This window comes from Staurois parvus, unplaced genomic scaffold (genome assembly GCF_062004578.1).
Source record: "Staurois parvus isolate SC_StPar_1 unplaced genomic scaffold, SC_StPar_1.0 ptg000558l, whole genome shotgun sequence".
Taxonomy (NCBI): Eukaryota; Metazoa; Chordata; class Amphibia; order Anura; family Ranidae; genus Staurois; species Staurois parvus.
Genome location: NW_028318354.1, coordinates 391,590 through 400,320, shown reverse-complemented (window position 1 = coordinate 400,320; position 8,731 = coordinate 391,590).

Here is an 8,731-nt window from a genome sequence, read left to right as displayed (position 1 = left end):
CAAAGGGTATGGCGGTGATCAGGTAGGGAGGTGATTAGTGCACTGGTTTGATTTAGGCACTGGTATGGCAGCACTGGTGACAGCTGGGCAGTGATCAGGGACACTGTAAAGTGACTTCTGGTGCTGTACCTCTATATTCGCACTTGCACTGTTGTAAACAGCTTCTTCTCCTGTCAGGCAGATCTGTGTGAGGAGAAGGAGCCAGAAGCCACACCATGCGGCTTATGTTTACATTTACACTATGTCCTCATTGGACAATTTGGATCACGTGCTATATGACCGATTTCATGTCACGTGATCCGTTGTGTCCGGGCAGCACAGCGCACTCTAGGAGCCGCACACGAGCCTCAGATGCGGGCTGACGTTCCAGTACAGTAGCCTGCATCAGCACTGCTCCCGTCCCACCATCTATATGCTTTCAGCTGACTGTAAGCGGTTAATTTACAGAGATTTTCTCACTTCCTGTTTTGGCTTTGAGACAGGAAGTGAAGGTAAATCTCCCCCAATGGGACACAGATGATGACAGATGACATCTCTGGGATGTCTGTTCTAAGTGGAGAAAATGGGTTTCAATGTTTTCTCCAGAATTGGAAACACCTAGATTGGATTCTCATTTTACAAGAAGCCTGCAGCTCTTCTAGGGCCTGTTTACACAAGAAAAAGGTGCATTTCCACAAGAGTTTCCCACACCAGATAGGAATGCACTGACCTTGTTAGATGCAAGTGGGTGCCAGTAATTGTTATTGGTACCCCAAGCACATCTAACAAACTCTGCATGTTTGTGGCCACCAAACCCAGGGCTGTGGATAAGGGGGTACTACCAGTCCTCCTGTATGGGGTCCAGGCTAGCAGGTGAATTGGATGTGGGCAGGGAGAGTGATTGACATGACAGAGGGGCAATTACTGGAACCGATCCCCTGTATGGCTCTCTCTGCAGCAACTGAAAGCTGGCTTCTTCTCCTTTCCCTACTGCTGGCAGCTGCTGCAGAGTGATTAGTTCCAGTAATTGCACCCCCACCACACCAATCACCCTTCCTTTGCACTATACTTTTCCCCCTACTGCCCAGGCCCCCCCTGTGTGCCCCCACCTCCACAGTGCTACCAGTTTCCCTCCTCTCCTTTCCACTAGCAGTTGCAAGCACACAATAGGATCCTTGAGGAGGAAGAGTGCAGGAAGGGCCCAGTAAGCACGTTACCCCTTTGTTTCCTGAATGAACACAATGAGTGATTGGTGCTGATCACTCACTGTGTACATTCATAGCTGAAGCATAGTAAACTGTGTTGTTTTTTTTTTTTTTGGAGAGGGCCCTGTTAGGCTGGCTATATGGGGCCCCGTGGTTTCTATCAGCAGCCCTGACCAAACCACATTACCATGTGGTTTGGCGCAGCACGATTTTTAAAAGTTTTGCTCGCCATACTCATTGCATGTTTCCATTCATTTGGCAGCCCATTGAAATGAATGGGTTGTTAAAAACGGAACGCAAGGGAACACACAAACATGCAAGCATGAACGAACACATTCAGGTGTGAACTGGCCCTTAGCCAGGGGTCTGTCTATGGTTTGCAGTTACTTCCCCTGGAAACAAGACGCAGCAGGAGCAGCATGTGTGAAGAGACTATCCTGTCTATCCTGACCACAAGCAGAGGTGATCTAATCTGACCAAGCCAACACCTGAGAGGTAATAACAGACTGTGCATTTAGAAAGGAGTCTCTGCAGCCCAAGCGCAGCAGTTGGTCACATGACTAAATGACATAACATGGTGCGTCTGTGCGGAGACAGGCTCGGAGATTACGCAGTCCAGATAACCAGAAGGTTGGACAATTTTCCACTTTTGTTGTGATGCTGAGAATCCCTGCAAGGGTATCCCTCATGTGTGGATTTTTGAACTTTTATTTTTTAATAAAAGTGGGGAAAAAGCCCTGAAATGTACTTCACTGACTGGACTGAAGTTCATGAAAGGCGCTACACTTGAATGACCCAACCCCCCCCCCCCCATAGTGTACACCGACATCTTCATATAACCATTATGTTGGTTCCTAGGTGGTTCTGCACAACTGCAACATACAAATTTGCATTTCCATGTGGCTCATAATAGTACAAAGAGAAGGAAGGAAGCCCAAAATGTCTATTCAAATTGTGGAAATCTGTCAACTCTGCTGCCTACTGAATTAGTAGAGTATCTGCAATGTCGCTAAATCAGGAGAATATCTGTGATATCATACCACTTTTTATATCTAATGTAGCGCCACCCCCAAAAGGAGCTGCTTAGTAATTGTGGGTTCTCTTTTCTGACCCTAGACTCTAAGAACAACCTCAGCCCCACTGGCACACCTGGATGAATGTGAAACACTGCAGACAAGTATTAAGGCACCAACAGAAAATACCTTTTTCCTGGCTATAGATAATACCAAATAATGAACACACACCTGTTTAGAAGTAAAAGTACTTGTAAGCTGAACACAGTCTGCATAGCCGAACCATACAAAGCAGAATGCTTACAGTGTAAAGCACTCACACAGCGCACAGTTAACCCTTTGATCGCTCCAGATGTTAACCCCTTCCTGCCCAGTGCTATTAGTACAGTGTCAGTGCTTTTTATTAGCACTGATCACTGTATTGGTGTCTCTGGGAATGTCAGGGACACCAAGTAATTTCCCCCCAATGTCAGAATGTCTGCCGCAGTCCCTCTAAAAGTCGCTAATCACCACCATTACTAGTAAACAAAAAAAACAATTCCAGTATATATACACCACCATTTGTAAACGCTATAACTTTCACGTAAACCAATTAAATTACATGTATTGGGATTTTTTTTAGCAAAGACATGGAGCTGAATACATTTTGGCCTAAATTTATGACGAAATTTGATTTTTTTCATTTTTTTACTGGACATGTTTAATAGCAAAAAGTCAAAAATATTGTTTTTTTTTCTCAAAATTGTCAGTCTTTTTTTGTTTATAGTGCATAAAATAACAAACGCAGAGGTGATCAAATACCACCAAAAGAAAGCTCTATTTGTGAGAAAAAAAATTATGTAAATTTAATTTGGGTGCGGCGTTGCGTGACTGTGCAATTGTCAGTTAAACTAATGCAGCGCCATATCTCAAAAAATGGCCTGCTCAGGAAGGGGGGGGGGGGAAAATCCTCAGGAGGGCAAGTGGTTAATCTCTCTGGTGCTGACAGGAGGAAAGAGTGAGCAGCGGGAATACAAAGAGCCGCTCTGCCTCTCTCCCCGCAGCACCTGCAGGCTGATTGAGTGTGTGTGTGTGGGGGGGGGAGCAATCCCCGTTTCCTCTCCTGTCACCACTCAGACCAAGTGAAGGGGGGTGGGGGAGGAAGAAATCATTTGTACCCACTACACTAATGTTACAGAATAACAAAAGAACCCTTTTTTGCCCAAGTGCCCATTGAAATTGATGCATTGCAGGACTCTCCAGTAAAATATGCATCTGGCCACAAGTTATTGCACGATAACATGTGGCACTGCATGCCGAGCAGGGGCGGACTGACCATTTGGAAACTGCCCGAGGGCCCGGGGTCAGTAGGGGGCCCCATCAGATGCCCCTGGTACCTTTTTCATAGGCTTTTGTGAGTTTGGGCAAGGACACAGGAGCCCCATGATCCCCTATTGCCCGGGGGCCCCATGAGTTGTCAGTCCGCCCCTGGTGCCAAGTATTATAAAATGGCACCTTTACGCACAACTGCAGTAGCAGAAAACATGGTATAGTGCACCCGATGCTTCATCAAACCTTGTGTGTTGCAGCAGTACTCAGGAATGAAGGTTGTAAAGCAGCTACAAAATCCAAGTGAAGGTAATCAGTAGCTATGGGAGTGCCCACTCTGGTATATAATTGCATTCTGTGTAAGCCCAGGTTCACACTTGTGTGGTGCGGCATATTGCATGTGATTCGCACAGAGACCGCACTGCATTCCTGTGCAAATCACATGCAAATTCTGTGCGATGCGAATTTGAGCCATACATTGTGTATGGCTCAAATCGCACCGCATCCACATTAAAAACATGCAGGACCCTTTTTTGGTTCACAATAGAATCGGATTGCATGGGTATTCACATCCATGCGATCAGATTCTGCACATCGCACCGCGTTTCGCGGACCGATTTCGGGTGTTGTTAACTTAACACACACCCGCAGCGGTTCGCATGAACGGGGTAGGACTGTGATGCGGAATTCACACAGCAACTGCTGCCAATTCTGCACTGCATCAGTGTGAACCAGGGCTAATGGTTAGTTTGTTGTGTAATACCCATGAAATATCAAGGAGCGTTCTCTAACTCAAACTCCATTCCCTGTTATACAGGTGAAACTCGAAAAATTTGAATATTGTGTAAAAGTTCATTTATTTCAGTAATGCAACTTAAAAGGTGAAACTAATATATGAGATAGACTCATTAAATGCAAAGCAAGATAGTTCAAGCCGTGATTTGTCATAATTGTGATGATTATGGCTTACAGCTCATGGAAACCCCAAATCCACAATCTCAGAAAATAAGAATATTACATGCAATCAGTAAAACAAGGATTGTACATAGAACAATATCAGACCTCTGAAAAGTATAAGCATGCATATGTACTCAGTACTTGGTTTGGGACCCTTTTGCAGAAATTACTGCCATTACGGTCATTGAACCAGGTTTTGGTGCTTTTGGCAGTGTGGGCAGGTGCCAAGTCCTGCTGGAAAATGAAGTCAGAATCCCCATAAAGCTCCTCTGCGGAAGGAAGCATGAAGTGCTCCAAAATCTCCTGGTAGACGGCTGCGTTGACCCTGGACTTAATGAAGCACAGTGGACCAACACCAGAGGATGACATGGCTCCCCAAATCAACACAGACTGTGGAAACTTCACACTGGACTTCAAGCATCTTGCAGTGTGTGCCTCTCCATTCTTCCTCCATACTCTGGGTCCTTGGTTTCCAAATGAGATGCAAAAGTTGCTCTCATGAGAAAAGAGGACTTTGGACCACTGAGCAGCAGACCAGGTCTGTTTTTCTTTAGCCCAGGTAAGACGCTTCTGACGTTGTTTATTGTTCAGGAGAGGCTTGACAAGAGGAATACGACATTTGAAGCCCATGTCCAGGATCCGTCTGTGTGTGGTGGCTCTTGATGCACTGAATCCAGCCTCAGTCCACTCCTTCTGAAAGTCCCCAACACTTTTGAATGGCCTTTTCCTGACAATCCTCTCCAGGCTGCGGTCATCCCTGCTGCTTGTGCACCTTTTTCTTCCACACTTTTCCCTTCCACATAACTTTCTATTAATGTGCTTTGATACAGCACTTTGGGAACATCCAACTTCTTTTGCAATTAGAACGCCCGATGGGAGGGGCGAAACGCGTTGACGCATTTCCGGTCTTTACCACGTACGTCTGACGTCACTTCCGGTGAGAGGAACGCACGCTGAGCGGTGCGTTCCAGCGGCCATTTTTTGGGATCTGTGCATGGTTTTCTCTGTGGAGCTTCTGCTGTACCCTGGAGCTGTGATGTGAGATTCCTGAGGAGGTTGTCTAACACTCATTGTCCATCTGGAAGAAGCTTGTTTCAATAAATATGCCTTTTTAAAGTGATTGAAATGTGAGTGGCCTTAATCCTTGATTTTATTTAAAAACGGTAATTAGCAATATCACACTATCTGAGATTTTCTCTCCCTGGTTGTATGGTGGAGCCTATTCTGATGGTGAGGAATCCTATAGAGTGGATACGAAAGAGGGTTTAGGATCCCATAAAATTCCTAAAAGGCGTTTCATTCACTTAAATCTGGTGAGTGTAATTGATGTTGGTTTGCACGGGTGGAAGGTGGAAGTCTTCTTTGCATTTGAAGAATTTCTGGATTTTTTTGCACGAATTTTTTGTGATTCACGAACTTTTGTTGTCTATTACTATGATGGACTTTCACTACTAATATTATTTATGATATATTATGCACTTTACAGATTGATTTTATTTAGAGGTCTATGTTTGCGCTGTTTGTTTATAATTGTCTTTTTTTGCAATTACCTTTTGAGGCTTTCCCTCCTTATGGAGGGTGTCAATAATGGTTTTCTGCACAACTGTCAGGTCAGCAGTCTTTCCCATGATTGTGATTCCTACTGAACCAGACTGAGAGACCATTTAAAGGTTTAGGAACCCTTTGCAGGTGTTCTGGCTTAATTAGCTGATTAGAGTGGGACACTTTGAACCGAGAATATTGCACCTTTTCACATTATTCTTATTTTCTGAGATTGTGGATTTGGGGTTTTCATGATCTGTAAGCCATAATCATCACAATTATGACAAATCACAGCTTGAACTATCTTGCTTTGCATGTAATGAGTCTATTTCATATATTAGTTTCACCTTTTAAGTTGCATTACTGAAAAAAATGAACTTTTGCACGACCTAATATTTCAAGTTTCACCTGTAAGCTGAAAACTTTGGGTACCATTATTTCTTCCAGTAATACTATTCAAAAACACAAGTCAGAGTAATGTAAATCTATCCACATTTAAATGGGTAGTAAATCTAAAAGGAATTTGATGGGTTATAAATCTATCCACATTTTAGATTTAGTGGTGAGCTGTTCTGTAGTGCTTGCAGCGTTGCCTAAATATTTGTGCACTGTCACTAGTCTTTAATTATATGTTTGCTGGAAAGCATGTGACAATGCTGTGTATACTTTGGAAACAGTAAGATCAAGATTTCCCACAAACTGAATAGCCAGGAAATTAGCATCACATTTTATTGTGAATTTCTTTTAACTACAAGTATAATCAGATATAAGTAAAAGCCTTATAGGTCTTAATAAATGGCCTTCAATAATACATTTGCATCTTTTTATATTTATGTCCTGACAGGTACCCATTAAGTGAGTCCGGGGCAAAATTAAAACTGAACGTTATGTCAACTAAAAAATATTCAGTTGTATTTTTTTTGTTTGTTTCACTTTCAGTCCAACCACTTCACATACTGTACATATAAAGATGCATGTATACACAGTCATTCATTTAATTGTTTCCTGCAAAACAATTTGAAATCTAAATCGTAGTTACATAGTCAGCTTGAGAAAAGACGAAAGTACATCCAGTTCAACCAGTAGAGAAAAAATAAATAAATAGAAAATCTCCTTATACAGAATTCTATACCCACAGCTGAATAACCTATAACAGGGATCCTCAAACTATGGGCCTCCAGCTGTTGAAGTACTACAAGGCCCATCATGCCTCTGCCTCTGGGAGTCTTGCTGGGACTGTCAAAGTCTTGCAAGGCCTCATGGGACTTGCAGTTCCTCCACACCTGGAGGGCCATAGTTTGGAGACCCCTGACCTATAGGAATCGTGGTCCAATTTGCTCTAATGGGGACAAAATACATTTCTGTCTGTGATCCCTGAAAGCAATCAGATATTCCTTGGATCAACTACCTCTGGTATTATTTATTTCAGGTACTTATATAGCGCCGTCAATTTACGAGGCACTTGCATATATGTTGTACATTTATATCAGTCCCTAACCCTCAAGGGGCGTACAATCTAAGGTCCCTAACTCACATTCACACACACATAGTAGGGCCAATTTAGACAGGAGCTAATTAACCTACCAGCATGTCTTTTGGCAGGAAACTGGAGTACCCCCACACAGGCACAGGGAGAACATGCAAACTATAGGCAGGTGATGCTGTGGTTGGGATTCGAGCCAACGACCCTAGTACTGCTAGGCGGAAATGCTAACCATTTAGCCACTGTGCTGTTATTACATATAAATGTTAGTAACCAGTTATAGTTTGTGCATTTAAGAATGCATCCAGCTCTTTTTTTTAAAACCATCTACTGAGCTGGCCAGAAATAGTTCTTGATGTAGTCTCTTCCACGTTTTCACAGCTCTTACTGTAAAGTAGTAGAATGCTGGGCACCACCCAAATCCTCCATTGAGCAGCATTTTTCAGGGGGTGGTGCGCCCCCCCCCCGGACAAAGGGAAGTCGGGACTGGATGGTGAGTCTCTCCTTCTCTGGTTGAGGGGTTTGCGGTGATGTACAGGGGTCTCAAGTTGGAGAGACTTGTGGGCAGCGGTCGGGCTGAGGCTGATGCTGATGCCCGGGGTGTGATCCCTCTCCTCCAGTGTGCTGAGGCTGTTGGCCGGTGCCAGTCTGTGCCTCGCCCTGGCCACCCTTGCCCCTCATGGCGGTGGACTGACCATTGATATGAGACCAGGGGTGGACTGACAACTCATGGGGCCCCGGGCAATAGGGGATCATGGGGCCCCTGTGTCCTTGCCCAAACTCAAAAAAGCCTATGAAAAAGGTACCAGGGGCATCTCATGGGGCCCCCTACTGACCCCAGGCCCTTGGGCAGTGCCTGAGTTTCTAAATGGTCAGTCCGCCCCTGTATGAGACAGATTCCTGGAGACACCAGGAAGCCGGGGGTGGGGGTGGGGGGAGAAAAAGGAACAATCCGGGATGCATGTACACCCTGGGGCAGCACCTCCCCCTCCGGGGGGGAAAAAGTCACGGACCGCCTGGGAAGGAGAGCCGCTGTCCAGAGGAGTCTACCTGATCTCCAGGGTGGGGGAAGTGTCACACCAGGAATACCGGCATTGGGAGATCCCCTCCCCCCACCCGTACATGGCCATGGACAGCCACTGCATCTGCCACTTCAATTGCTCTGGAGGAGATGTCACCGGGAGAGGTGGGGGCGGAAGATTCTTTTGTGTTGTCTAGGGCAGCACAAAATTTAAATACACTGC